Genomic DNA, 14,828 nt, shown 5'->3' with positions numbered 1-14,828 from the left:
CTTCGGTGTGGGCAACTAGTCGCTCTTAAAGATTACTATGTACTGAGCTTATTAATCGAGATTGTACACTTTCAAAATGCAGTCATGCAGCAAAACACATTGAACTATTATAGACATTTGAGATCATACTTTCAAGTTGTATGAATTTCTTGAGGTGTAAGGCTGATTGGGACAGGTGTTGGGAAACTGCTGTACCTGATGGGCAAGAGTGGTATGAATGGATACAAAGATTAAAAATATATGCATTTGAGACTTATTTATAATTAGCACAAAATTCATGTCTCAAAAAGTCTGAAATAACACGAGCATGTATTTAATGAGACTACTCCGTTTTCTGCTTATAAAATAAATGTGAATGTTTCGACTGAAAATCTAGTTGCAAGTTGTATTTTAAACGCATTTGAAATATATGGTTGAAAGGTCCACATGGCTGTGGAATTGAATAACAGTTGGTGTATGGTTGAATTTTAAGAGTATATGACATGCCATTGATTTGGTGAATGTATATGTGTCAGCTGTGGGTTACAGACATCTATATAATCTATATATATAGTGTAGGTCAGCTACCCTCCTAGATAGGATAGTGTATGGATTGGGGGGTTACAAGATTCTTACAGATGAGGAAATCCAGTTTGGTTCATCTTGGGTTGTTCTGGATGGATGAACTATCAAACATCCTATTATGCCATCTAGTTTTTTTAAAAACTTGATTTCAGGGTTATCCTGTCAATCCCTCTGCCCAGAAGCCTATTTTAAGTAATCAGTGTGAAGAATTTCCTGATATCAGTCTTAAAATTGTATTTTACTAGTTATATAGGAACATGAGTAGGCCATTCAGCCCTTGAAGCCTATTGCACCATTCATTCACATCATGGGTGATCTATACCTCAACTCAATTAATCTTTGATTCATGTCCCTTGATACTGTTACCTGGCAAGTATATCAATCTCAGTCTTAAATTTGAATTGACTGACAGCATCCACAGCCTTTTTGTTCCAGATTTCCACTATCTTTTGTATGGAAAAATGCTTTGAGTTTGCTTCTGAATGGCCCAACTCTAATTTTAAGAATGTGCCCCATTGTTCTGGATTCCCTCCATCAGAGAAAATAGTTCTTTGCATCTACCATATTGAATTCATTTAGAATTTTAACCATCTTAATTAATTTGAACCTAAATTCCCTTGTCTTACTCCCGTAGTTTAATTTAAAGCAGCATTCTGGAATAATGTTTTCCATATCATTTACTATCTTGTGTGTCAGCTGTGGCTCAGTTGGTAGCACTGTCGCTTCCGAGTCTGAGGTTGTAGGTTTAAGTCCCGCTCTAGGACTTGAGCTCAGCAATCTCAGCTGCACTGTTGAGGTGCTGTCTTTTGGATGTGATGTTAAAACGAGGCCTGGAATGCCCTCTTAAGTGGATGTAAAAGATCCCATGGTACTATTTCAAAGAAGAGCTTGGGAAGTGTCCCCGGTATCGTGATCAATATTTATCCCTCAGTCAACATCACAAAAACCGATCATCTGGTCATTGTCACATTGCTGTTTGTGGCAGTTTGCTATGCGCAAATTGCCTGTCACGTTTCCTACAACAATAACTTCAAAAGTACTTCATTGGTTATAAAGCACTTTAGAACATCCAGTGGTCATCAAAGGCACTATATAAGTGTAGGTTTTTCTTTCTTTATATCACTCTATAATATCAGCTTAGGCACCACCTTTTCCAGCAGTAAAGCTATAAAAATCTGCTCATTTTTCATAACTCAGACCCCTGACACTAGGGATCAGCCTACAGGGGATCTTCTCTGCACTGCTTCAATGTCTCCTCTGTTTCTTGCTGACCAGGACTGGATGCAGTCCTGAATATGTGGTCTGACAAGAACAGCTTGATTACGGCTTCCTCTAATTTGTATTCTACTATTTATGCTATGCAGTTCAACTTCATATTGCACTGGCTAATTGATGTTTTGCATTGGTTGGATATGTTGAGCATTGAGACCATTAAGACTCCAAGTCTGTCTCAGTTGCTTGCTTAGATACTTAAATACTAATCATAAAATGTCATTTTTTTTCATACCAAATGCATTATTTTACACTTGGCTGCTTTTAAAATGTCGTAGTTCAGTTCACCTATATTTTGTTTAATCTCTAATTTCACAGCTGTCACCTTAAATTGCAGTGTTCCTCCTAGTTTGGCATTGTCTGTAAATTTGGCCAATATGTAATAAGTTTCTGAATCTAAGTCACTGATGTAGATTAGAAACAATCGTGGTCCAACACAGCCCTATTCAGTGCAATTCAGTACAGCTACCCCCACCCGCCTCACCCCTTCCCTGACATTACTTATCTAATCAGTACAGATTTATTTATTTTTTTTAACTCACCAGTCCATTTTTTATCCATTCCCAATTTTTTCCATGAATCTGAACAGCTTTTAGCTCAACTAGTAGTCTTTGTGTGGAACTTTATCACATGTTAGTAGGAAGTCTGTGCACATAATGTCATGGAGTTTTTCTGCAGTTGACTTGGATTATCAGTACCTTAAAGAAATCAATGTGTTTGAGACAGGATCTTCTCCATCTAAAACCCTGTTGACTGTTATGCAGCTGATCTTTAAGTTTACTCATCGATTCTATTATTTTGCATGGAATTGAAGTGGAGCCAGTAGGTCTGTAGTTTTTTGTGCATGTTTGGTCACACTGTTTTTGAATATCGGCACCACATTAACGTGTTTCCAATGTTTTGGTACCTCACCTGATTCACTGACTTTCTCATAATTGGTCAATGCCTCATAAGACTCCTCACTTGGCTTTCTGAAGACTAGTGGTATAAGTACCATTGAAACGGTGGGATTTATTTGCTTTAAGTTCTTTCAGCTTGTTGAGAACTTCTATATCATTTATATTGAAATACTGAATTTTGTGTGTCTACTTTTTTTGAGGGCACATTTTTCATACCTTCCCTTGTGAATACTTGGAAGTAATTATTCCGTACACTTGCTATCTTGCGCTCTCCCTGTTTCAAGTTCATTTACACCTTGTAATGTACTCGCCTCATTTCTGCGATTGTAGTACTGGGAATAGTTTACTGAATACTTTATTTCTGCAGCTACACTTTTTTCCAGGTCTCTGTTACCTCTCTGATCAACCGTTTGATGCCCACATCTAATATAAACTCTCGGTGCACTTACTAAAATGGCTGCCATTGACCTGCAGTTTGTTAATCTGTGTTCAAGAAAGAAATGCAAAATAATGAATGTGATCTTAATATTTTTAGTATTTTTGGAGCTGTTGCTGCATTATGGTTGAGGCAGAGACCATAGCAACTCATCAGGAAAAGGTGGCTAATTGTTTTAAGTACAGGAAGATGCGGGGCCATTATGAGAGGGGAGGGCAGTGGAATTTGTTTGGATTTCTCCAGCAATGATTGGGCGCAGGCATGCTGAGCCAAATTGCCTTCTGTTGTAAACTACTTTGTTCCGAGACAAAGTAGTAAGTCAAAACTATAAGTCCAGATAGAACTGAAGTTGTCTGGACTTTGCTGTCAAGATTTCAGGGCTCCTGGGTCATATATGGCCTTGGTCTTATCACCTATCCAATCCATCACCCTGGGAAAAAAGTACTGGAAATAGTTATCTTGTCTTTTGGCGATTTCTTTTTGGGAAAGTATAGTGTTAATCTGAACCCTTTAAAAATAAAAGCAGTTTATAGACCTGGTCATAGGCCCTTAATACAAGAATATGACTTGTTTTCTTGCTGGATTTTTAAAAAATCTAGCTTTTTTAAAGGAGGGCATCATTCACCATCCTATCTGAAAATAATATTCTACACTGACTGTATCTTGAATGCAAACTAAAATGTTCATACATCAGTAAATTGGAACACTGTTTCCATCATTCCATTCAGCACTAGTTCATTTGATTGTGAGCCACTTTCAAAGCTGTGATGATCTGGAGAGCAGGGAGACACCACGAGTTAATGTCTACACAGTGGCAGGATTTGGGTTTGAGCCTGAGATTTCCTACAGTAATCAAGTTTTGGTCTCAACCAATAGTACCTGTGGTATTGCAAAACAAAGGAATGTGATTCTCTTTCAGTTCCCATCCCATTCCACAAAATAGTTTGGAAACTAGAAGGGAGAGTGAATTTGTGTTGTCTGTATTATGCTAGCTGTTTAAGAAGAATCATTAATGGGTTATTCTGCTGTTCAATCACACAGTGAGGCAGAAACAGTTGGCTGGACAGGCAATTTAACCAGCAAAATGCATGAAGTATAAGGCAAAAAATGAGAAAGCGGCATCAGTTGGCAGGAGACTCCGCTGTGAAATTTGGTCAATTAATTTTCACTATTTTGGATATCAAGACTGAAATAAAATTATAATGCAGCATATATACCATAATTCAATTTTTTTTAAGTTCTAATTTGCTTTGCTAGTTTAATTTCTCTTGTTGGGTACTCCTGGAGTAGTCTGGGCTATGGTCGTCTACCCTCTGTGCATTCTGATTATTTGATTTTTGGTCCCACTCAAGATTTTATTTCTTGCCATTGTATTTGCTATCACTGAGTTAAAATCAGAGTTTATTGCATAGTGTCCTACCATGATTCTTTCCCAGAACTGCAAAACTATAGAACTTCTTGTTCCTCTCTCCTTTTCATCATATCTTCAGGCTTTTAAAATCCAAGATTGGTGTTGTTTAACTGCTACTTTATCATATCTCCTTTTATCTTGAAGGCTCTAATTCATCCTGATTCGACTTGTCTCCATCTGATACCTTGCTCAAGTGTCCATCCTTCATGAATGAACTTACATTGTTGGCAAGTTATCTGACTGCGGGGTAAGACAGCTGAGCCAATTTTAGCACTCAATTTGGATTGGCTAACGGATCACAAAATTACAACTGCTTCCTAACTGAGCCAGTAAGGAGGGTGACTGCTACTACTTGATTTCATTGATCTTCCATACTTTTTCAACCTTTGGCTCCCACTCAGTACACAGTAGCTGTGCACCTAGGCTTCTCATTTTTTTTTAAAAATTGTACGTTCTAGCTAAGTGAGGGCTTGCAACTTTATCAAGTAAGTCTCTGAGTAATTATCTAAGGCTGAAACTCTCACACTTGATTGCCGCTCAGAAGGCTATTCGTATTTAGGTCACTTTTCTTTGTCCCGTCTTCCAGACTCTCTTTTTCCAGATTTATAATATTTCAGTGGCAAACAGAAATCCAGCTATAAACTAGTTGTATATTATACAAGGATTTAAATGTCAAAATGGTGCTTCATTTGGCAAACTTTAGAACATGTTTGGTTTATACTGCCTGAAATTCAATAATTGAACACTTGATGTACAGTTATGTGCTGAAATTTTTGTTTATGTTGCATAGCCTTTACACAAAATGGAAAAAAAACTCCTTTGTCATTTGAAATTAAGTAGAAATGTTGGCTATGTACAGCTTTCTTCTGAGTTCAGTGATAGCAGTGCTTTATTGCTTTTGCAACAATTTTCCCCACGTTTAATATGATTTATTTTCATACTTATTTCAAGTCATTTGGAACTACTGAAATAATTTTCAATTTTAAATTGTAGTAAAGGAATTTTAATTAAAAAGTAGAACTATGCAGTCAATGTATTAGGATAAGTTTCAATTTAATTTCTAATAAGTGCAATTCACAGCTATCTGTTTGAAAGAATGTGTTGCATGTTTAATCTATGCATTTGAAAAGTTAACCTATCCATGGAATCAGCATTACTAAGTTTTGAGACCATTTGATATGGCATGAATTTACGATAGATTATGTAGTGGTCTTCCTAAAATAACAATTCCTGTTGCTATAGAATGTATAGGGATAAACATGATTAAAGTAAGGAACTTACTTTCTTCATAACGCTGTGAGTTTATCCAGTGAGTAGCTGAGTGATACAGATCATGCAGACTTAGCATTTTGTTCTTGCTCTGTGCTGACTTTGCTGATCTCAGCTGGGACAGTTGAAAGGAACCTACATTTGGCCTTGGTATTCCTGAGGTAGGGAGGGGAAAATAGCTAGGTGATCTGCTCCTGATTGCAATCCAGTGATTCCTGTTGGGACTGCATATATGTAGTTATTGGGTGAGGAGTGATTTTGGCCTTATCTGTGTTTCTCTGCACACGCACAAACATCCTGCCAGTCTTCAACATCAAGGCTGATAACTTGTATTTATAGAGAACCTTTAGCATAATAAAATGTCCTAAGGCACTTCACAGGAGCGTTATAAAACAAACTATGACACTGAGCCACAAAAGGAAATATTAAGCCAGATGATCAAAAGCTTGGTCAAAAAGATAGGTTTTAAGAAGTATCTTAAAGGAAGAAAGCGAGCTGGAGAGGGGTAGGGGAGGGTCTTCCAGAACTTGGGGTCCAGGCAACTGAAGGTGCGAGCACCGATGGTGGGGTGTTTAATATCAGAGATGCCCAAGAGGCCAGAATTAGAGGAGTGCAGATAGCTTGGAGGATTGTGGGGCTGGAGGAGATTAGAGATGGGGAGGGCCAGGAGTCTGAAAACGAGGATGAGAATTTTTAAATCAAGATGTTGCTTGAATGGGAGCCAATGTAGGTCAGTGTGCATGGGGGTGATAGGGGAGCAGGACTTGGTGCGAGTAAAACATGGACAGCAAAGTTTGAATAATTGTCACTCAAGTGAGCAACCAGAGGATGCCTATGGAACTTTACTTCACCGAGGAGTTGCTGCTGTCAAAATGCGCATGTGTAGATTTCTGTTGTGGAATGAATTAAGCTGATCAGTGTCTCTCAAATAAAGAATAACTTTTTGGCAAGGCATTAGATTGCTATTGGGACCGATGGAACCATGTTCCGCTGGAGAGTCAGCTTCATTAGGAAAGGACTGAAAAACCCTTTATAAAACTTGACTGGCAATGTTGCTGTTTATTTCATTTTGGGATGTCAAAACTATAGAATGGGTGATAAGCGAGTTAGAATGTGTAGAAATTACACCCATTTTTAAAGATTAAAAGTGAATCCGAACAAAATAATTATTTACTGCAAATGTAGTGTCACGCTGCCTAAAGCAAAGAAGTCTTCAGCTTGCAGGAAGTCAGTCTGAAAAATTCAGTTTGTCTCTCTCAGCATTTCTATAAACCACAACTAGAGCAGCTTGTTCTTACACGCGCATAGGTTCAAACTCAGAACTATTTCTGGGTGTTTGGTGGGAAGTGGTTTCAACTGTGTATTTATCCTCTGTTTCTTCTATATATTTATACTCCTATTTTCTGTTTTTCTTCCTATGTTTCTTCACATTAAATGATAATGAGACTCATGATAAAGGTAGATTTATCAATTACTATCTCCTAGAATTTTACTGATGTGATATTGCCCTTTCGTACTTACATGAATCACTTTTTGAGTAGATAGCTTTTCTTTTAACTTTAAATTTCTGAATCTGTGCTGCTGTCCTAAGTATTTCATATCTAACTGTCTGATAATGAAATTGGAAAAAAAGTTTATAACAGCCCGTAAATGTGAACATTATACTTTGAGAAATGTTCAATCTGGCATATAATATTTGTTTTTAGGAAGGTTGATAAATTTAAAAAATTTTCACCATATTTTAACAGTAAAATATGTCACATGCTAAATAAACTTGATCAATGAATAAGTGATCTTGTAGGAATAAGAGCACTGTCTTTTGAGAAATTTAAAAACTTATATAAGTATACTGCAAAGAAGAATAGATTATTTTCGGAATATCACTAATAAAGCTTTAATGCTATTTTGTTCTTGTGACTTGGTGTGACTTGTACCTAAAAGCCATTCATCAGATCAAGCGCAATGTTTGTTGAATCAGTCTGTTGAAAAAGATTGTAGTTTAGGTGGTAACAGGGACTTCACTAAAATATGTATTTCAGGCTAAAAGGTTCAGTTAGTCGATAAAGTCAATGAGTAACTGGGCCATACCCCAGAACAGAACTCCCACAGATAAAATGTGTTTTGATAGAGGGTTACATTGGAAATATTGACCTGTCTTTTCTCTTTACAGATGTTGATGGATTTGCTGTGTATTTCCAGGTTTTTCTGTTTTGCTTTTGCAACATCTGCATTTTCTTTTGTTCTATTTCTGCCAGCTGATATTAGGGTTAGTCTCTTGCATAAGCTGAACTAATCCAGAGAACCACCTGCAACGACGACTCTTCCTGTTTCCGTACCATTCCTCTGGTTTCCCTAAGGATCTGTCCTTGGCCCTTTTACTATTTCTCATCCACATGCTGCCCCTCGACGACATCATCTGAAAACAGAGTCTGCTTCCACGTGTATGCTCATGACACCCAGCTGTACCTCCCTACTACCTTTCTTGACCCCTCTACTGTCTCTATGTTGTCAGCCTGCTTGTCCCATACTGGATGAGCAGAAATTTCTTGCAGTTAAATATTGTGAAGATCAAAGCCATTGTCTTCAGTCGCTGCCACAAACTGCATCCATCTCCCTGGCAACTGTCTGAGGCTGAACCAAACTGTTTGCAACCTTGATGTCATGTTTAACCCCAAGAGGAATTTCCGACTACATACCCCCACCATCATTAAGAGTGTCTATTTCCACCTCAGTAATATCCCCTAGCCTTAGCTTATCTTCTACTGAAACCCTTATCCATGCTTTTATTACTTATCGACATGACTAATCCAATGCAGTTTTGGTCGGCCTCCCATATTTTACCCTTTGTAAACTTGAGGTCATTCAAAGTCCTGTTGCCCGTGTCCTAACCCACACCAAGTCCCGTTCCACCATCACCTTGTGCTCGCTGATCTACCTTGGCTTCTGGTCAAGCAACACTTCAATTTTAAAATTCTCATACTTGTTTACAAATGCCTCCATGGCCTCACCTGTCCCTATCTCTGAGTTGGATCCCATTAGTTGCACAAAGAGAGACGAAGTCCGACTGTAGCTTTAAGAAACTTTATTGCAATACTTCTTGGTTACATCATCAGCAAAGCAAGCAACAACAACACCTGGGCTCTTCTCTCCTCTCCTTTTCTCTCCCTTGTCTCCTCCTGCCCTCCTGCCTGAGCAGGGAAATCAAGCCTTTTCTTATAGTTCTTCATACACATCAGTGACACCCCCTTTATGTTCCCAATTGGTTTACAAACTTTGCAGTTTCTTGGTGTCAGGGCCTGATTGGGGTACTGCCTTGTCACCCTCTCCTCAAGCAGTTTCTTATTCCCCTATCTCTTGGAACGTTGGGATGATTGTTGTACAATAGGCTACTCTTCGGCAGGTTGCGGCTGTCCTGTTAGTTTTTAGCTTGTTAGTCTATTTCTACTGATAAGCTGTCTGTGCAGCTCCGAGGTTAGTTTGTTAGTAATACATGATTGATTAATTATTTCATCTTAAATGTCCCCATATTATTCTGTTCTCACATTCTGTAATGTTCTCGTGCCCTACAACCCATCTGAGATATATGCACTCCACCAATTCTGGCCTCTTTAGCATCTCCGATTTTAATCACTCCACGATTGGCAACCATGCCTTCAGCTGCCAAGGTCCTAAGCTCTAGAATTTCCTTTTTAAGCCTCTTTGCCTCGCTCTCCTTTAAGACACTCCTTAAAACCTACCTCTTTGATCAAGCTTTTGATCACCACCTGTTCTAAATATCTCCTTATGTGGCTTAGTGCCAAATTTTGTTTGTTAACACTTTTATGAAGCTCCTTGGGACATTTTACTCCGTTAAAGGCACAATGTTAATAAGTTGTTCTTGTCAGCTAAGGTAGCTGTTGAGGAACTGCAATTGGCTTCTGTGTTGTTCCCCAACTCCTCCACCCACTCCTTGGAGCAGGTTTATGTGTTTATTTAACGTTTGTTACAATGTAACTACAATTCAAGCTCTCTTCGTTTTGGCGGCTGGTTTTAAACTTGGTGCCATCTTAAACAGAACTCTAATTTTGGAACTTGGATGTAGTAAAAGTGATGGGAAACTCAGTTCATGTCAAGCAATCTTTCCACAGTGGAAATTGATCATACATAATGAAATTATAATTCTACGATGCGCAGGCATGCCATTCTGTACATCGTTAAATGGGCAAAGGTTGATGCTTTTTGCATTGGACTGAAGCAAAATAGTAATGGACTATATTAGGGTAGAAAATAACATTTCGAATAGACTTTAAACTGATTTGACATGACCATTGCACAAGATAATTAATTGTTTTAAAAATACATGTACAACGTCTTCTTGGTCCTTAGAAAATGACTTCTTTCCAGTTTGGAAAATCCAATTATAGATTAACAGCTACTCTTGTGGGTTTTTACTTAGATGTGAGCTTGCACAGGCACTGGACATTTCCACAAACGTTTTGCTATCTGACTCATAACCCTGTTCTAATTAGAACAGGTGACTGTGGCTGTTGCATGATTCTTGGAAAGCCCATGGAACAGCTTTTGACAGTCACCCTGGCTGTTACTAATTTTTTTAACAAACCATTTAAGTAATAGTCTACGTTCTGCATGTCAGGGACTCGCTGTAATCCCAGTTATTTAAAGTTGAGCTCTGCTGTACCCACTGCATTGCTTCGAAGATAACGAATTCCACTGACATACCAATGCAGTTCAATAGACTTCTCTTAACTTTGTAGGTGGTACATACAGATAACAAGAAGAATTAAAATATTTCAGTTTGCTGATTCAGGATGTTGTGGTCAATTGTTTTTCTTTCTCATTTTTTCTTCTTCTTGTATCTTGTGCAGTGAGGAACAAACTAGATGTTAGTGTTCCTAAGATGTAGTCAGGTGTATTTTGGAAGAAAATTACTAATAAAATTCTCCAGAGTCTGTGATAGTTCAGTTTATTCTGTTGGAAGGTAAAGGCATTTGTATCTTGTTGCTAGGTTTCTTGTAAGTGATCTAATGTTGTAGGAGAGGTACATTGTACATGATTACAGTTCAGGTTGGTGTGTTATGAAATTGCAGAAGAGGGACTGGTGGAATCTGAGCCGATATAACTAATCAAAGACCCATGCTTTAAAAAGAAATCCTGGCTGAACTGTGTTTGTAATTTTAATGAAGGTTAAATTTATGATTCAGTGTCTAGAATATCAGTAAGGACTAAGTTTAATGTGGTCATTGGTTTAATGCCATTTTGTAAAATGTCCATTGGTCACAGTTACACTCCCTAAGGCAAACTTCATGTTTTTTTCTATGCGTTATGCCTTTTGTGTGATTTTAAACTGAATCTGTAGAAGTGAACAAATCTCAGTAAGCTGGTGTAGTAGCTAAAATTGTTTCTCAAATACTACATTAAATATGTTACAGCTGTAGTTGTCAGTGGATGTCATAAAAGTTGTGAAATACAGGCGTAACATTTTAGTTCCTTCATTAATGATCGCTGTCACTGAAGATGTTAAAATTAATAAGGGTTTAAACAACTAAAATAACCCGAGATCAATCTGGTAGATTCCATATTTCCCTTTTCTTTCATTTTGTGGGTGGGGAAGCTTTTTGGAGTAGTAATTTGGAATGGAATTTGGGCTTGGCTTCTCAATCGACCTTTACTTCCCCTCCTGGATGTTTTTCCACTTAAATTAGTGTTTGGCCATATGTCTGTCCAGGACACAAGGGTAGTTTCATTTTGAGCTGTAGTGTACACCACAATTTTCAGGAAGTCACCCAATAACAATGATGACAAGAATTTATATAGAGTCTTTCAGCAAATAAAAAAATTCCAAGGTGCTTCACAGAGGAGTAATCAGACAGAATAATTAGGAGGCTTAGAGGTCAGTTTTTAAGGAGGGCCTTAGAAAGAGGAGAGGCAGAGGAATTTAGGGAGGTAATCCCAGATTGAGAAGCCGAGTTGCTGAAGGCACAGTCTGCAATGGTGGGGTAAAGGGAGCAAAGGACAGCAGCTGAGCCATATCCTATGTTCTCCCAAATGCCCACATGAGCAAACGTTTACCTGGGGGTTACTTGGTAAGCCAACTGTAGTGCTTCTGTCACCTGTGGCTGAGATCAGCAAACTCGGCACCAGTTGGTAGAATCAAGCTCGGGACATGTCTGATCTGTGTTGCTTAACCACTCACTGGACCAACTTGCTGAGACTATAGTGGAACTTTCAAATCGTGCATCAGAGCTTCTGACATCCCCTCGCCCTCTAATTTTTTCTTTTGTTTAAATGCAGGAATTGGAAGGATCAATTGTATTCCAGGTATTATAATGAAGAAGAACTGAAGTACAATACGAGTCCTGTCAAGGCTGTTCCTTTTATCAGCCCCCTGGCCCCCTCCTCTTTGCTGTTCGATGCGGATCCTTGACCACATAGCTTCTACATGCATGCTGATAAAACTCTATCTCAGTTTTTTTCTATTCACCTAATAGTAGTTGCCACACTGTTAAATTGCTTATATGATATCAACACACACTGTAGCTAGATTTCAGCATAAATGCAGCCAACTTCTTCAGCCTCTGCCAGCATCCTCTTGTCTCTGGTCATTCAATTTTCCACCTGCCATCTTGTTGTGTTAGGAAGTCCCAAACTTTGACATGCCATTTGATTGAGTTTATGTCCTTCTCTCCCCACAGCTGCTTGGTTACCAGAAATGATTTTTTTTTTGCCTCTGCACCATTGCCGACCTCCTTCCCGATCTTGCCACACGGGCTGAGGAAATCCAAATGTTACTTTTTACACCTGAAGGCTTGACCTCTTCTGCTAGTTTTCCTGCATCATCTATCTAAGTTCCAACTCATTTAAAACGCCGCCTGTATTAAATCTTTGTTTCCATCGACCTGTCCTTGCCAGGTTCCACTGAAACACAGTGCTCTAGCATGTCCATTTCAAAATTCTCATTCTTGTTTTCCAATTTCTCCGTGACCTAACCCCACCTTATCTTACTGATCTCTTTCTACCTAATGCACCCATACATGCCCTCCATTCTGCCACATGAGTCTTCTAGGAACAGCCGTGGAATATTCAGCCCCTTGAGCCTATTTCGCCATTCAGTGAGATCATGTGTGATTGTATCCGAACTCCTTTCACCTGCCTTGGCTCCATATTACATTTTCCTCATCCCTTGCTCTGTCTGCTCCAACATTGGTAACAGGTCATTTAGTCACTTAATTTATACCGGATAGAATTAACTCCAAGGTTATGGAATTAATGCATGTACAGATGTATGTTTGCTGGTCTTGTGAGGGCTTACTTGATTTTGTCACTTCTTTTTCAGATGAGCATGCTGTTTTACTTCTGCCTTTCCTGTGAAGTATTTTATCTCTGTCCAGGGTGCATCCCATTGATATATTTTTTTTTTTGGTTGGCCAAGGCATCTTCTATTATAAATGCATATGAAGCATCCTGCTTTCTAAATCATCTATAATCAAACCATGTAATAATAAATATCATGAAGAAAAAGCATCAAACAAACATCTATTTATTTATTTAGAGATACAGCACTGAAACAGGCCCTTCGGCCCACCGAGTCTGTGCCAACCATCAACCACCCATTTATACTAATCCTACATTAATCCCATATTCCTACCCCATCCCCACCTTCCCTCAATTCTCCTACCACCTACCTATACTAGGGGCAATTTATAATGGCCAATTTACCTATCAATCTGCAAGTCTTTGGCTGTGGGAGGAAACCGGAGCACCCGGCGAAAACCCACGCAGTCACAGGGAGAACTCTCTCAGGATCTACTCGATGTTTTTCATGCAGTGGATTATTTTGAAGTGTAGTGACTGTTACATGGGCCGAATTTTAACTGGAATGCTTTATTGAGTGGCTTGCTGGAGCAGGACACTGTGGATGAGTAAGGAATACATTTTTCAGAAGTTTCCCACATGATCAATTCATAATCTCAGGTGATGATTTGCAGGGAATTTACTTTGGGAATGAAAGGTGGATGAAAAGAATTCAAGATGTGAGCACATCACATACCAGTTGTTCAAGACACCCAGTAATTAAGTATAATGAAGATATTGAAACCAAACAGGGGTGCATTTTTCACGCACCCAAAACAGTATATTATTTTCTGTATGTATTGGAATTTGTGCTTTCAGTTTTAAGGAATGCAGTTGGAAGGCTTGTAGTTGAGCACTTGGGTGTAAATTCGACTTCTCCATGTGTATTCTTTAAACTTATCCTGATATCACTGTCTTTATGGCATTTCTGAGGCTCAGGTGCAGAAATGTCACATTACTTCTTGTAGCCTTTAAAGTGGCAGGGGACAAAAAGTTAGTTATGTCCTTACTTTTTTGGCCTAAATATGGGTATATTTGTGATTTAAACATAGATATACATTTTATTTAAAACACTTCATAATGACACTATTATAGCGCCTTAGCTGTGGTATTTGTCTCTTGACAACTTCAAATCTATGTTGCTTAACATTTCTTTTATTCAACTGTAACCCACATTTTTTGGATCAAAATTGTTTGCAAGTATTTTTCTGTTTCTACACCTTTTCCCTCTCCAAAACAAAATTTCTCATCCTTTAACACAGTTTCACTGTCTTTAGAAAATGCAAAAGCAGCTGTCTTCTATTGGACAATTCAGCTGATTGAGTTAAATATAACATACTAGCCAAGGTTTTCATTTCAAATTAGACTATTTCAACATAATTTCTGCATGTGGCAAGATGTTGGAGGATTGGTACAAGGAGTAGGTTGGAGGAATAAGTGTACAGATGTTCTATTAGCACCTGCGGGAGTACTAACAAATTTCACTTAGACTCCAATGATAAATTACTCAAGGTCACTGAGTAAAACGAAGTTTGTGCAATCTTTAGTCTGTTGATCATGGCTCTTAATGGCGATTTAACTCTGGTTTAACTCTCACCAAAGCCTTTGACCTCGTCAGCAGACGTGG

This window comes from Heterodontus francisci, chromosome 14 (assembly GCF_036365525.1).
Source record: "Heterodontus francisci isolate sHetFra1 chromosome 14, sHetFra1.hap1, whole genome shotgun sequence".
NCBI classification, from domain to species: domain Eukaryota; kingdom Metazoa; phylum Chordata; class Chondrichthyes; order Heterodontiformes; family Heterodontidae; genus Heterodontus; species Heterodontus francisci.
This window is presented reverse-complemented; position numbering follows the sequence as displayed.